The sequence below is a fragment of the Opisthorchis viverrini genome, assembly GCF_000715545.1.
Source record: "Opisthorchis viverrini unplaced genomic scaffold opera_v5_72, whole genome shotgun sequence".
Lineage (NCBI taxonomy): Eukaryota > Metazoa > Platyhelminthes > Trematoda > Opisthorchiida > Opisthorchiidae > Opisthorchis > Opisthorchis viverrini.
In genome coordinates this window covers 1754967-1755991 of record NW_008751728.1, presented here as the reverse complement: position 1 = coordinate 1755991, position 1025 = coordinate 1754967, and positions in this window count along the sequence as shown.

The window sequence follows — 1025 nt, the reverse complement described above, 5'->3', positions numbered from 1 at the left end:
CATCATCGTCAACATTAAATCAATGTTCTGATCTGTTCTTGCATAGGAGAAGGTCACGAGGACATCATAGAACACTGTGTTCATATCTACAATGCAGCGAGTGGGCCCTAAATTCCCCTGCCGATATCCTGCGGTTTGATGTAAAATATTAAGGTAGCAAAGTGAGAAATGAAAAACAAGGACCTGCTTATAGATTTAAATGACCCTGACTATGAGTTCTTGCTTTTTGTCACCGATAAATGACCTGTGCAGACGGGCGCATTTGGAGGCTAGTTTGGAAATGCATCAATTATTCAATAGTTACATGTAAACTTGTGGAGAAAACATGATCTAGGGCCTTCTGCAATTCCGTACACCTCGTTCTTGCAGATGTGAAATGCTTAAACGTCCTGGGGCTAGCGATGCTTCAAGCATCGTGGGCACCAGAAGAAAAGGGTGACACCTTCTGTTTTTCTGTCTGTATGGTCCGTTTTAGGTGGTGCTGAAAACCCCCTGGTGAGCGTGAATTGTAAGAAGTCAACATTCATACAAATGGTAGTATCAAACGACGCCAGATGCAGAGCACCTCAATCAACCCTTCAACAAGCTTGTTTAGAAGTTGAGGGGAAATACGGTCCATGCTACTCCGATTAGTTCGAAAGCGATCACCTAAAATTTTCTCTCCACGCGCTTTTGAAAACATTCACTCACTCTTAAGAAGCGTTGGAGCCTGCGGAGCTTTAAAAAAGGGCAAATCGCATGATTATCGTTGCACACGTTCAAAGTCAACATTAAAAATATTTTCAACACGTTTCTGATTTGTAACACTGTGATATTTTCAGTCCACGTATATGCCCAGGGTAGGTTAATAATTGAGACCAATGAAGTTAGTGAGATAAATGGCAACGCTTCTACGGCAAATTATAGTCAACGGACCAGAATAGCTGTTTTACGACTCGATGGCAACCTCAAATGTGGAAACAGTCATATGCACGTGATTGAATAGTGTTCAGGTTGGCCACCATAGCCCTAACTAAACACTGTTT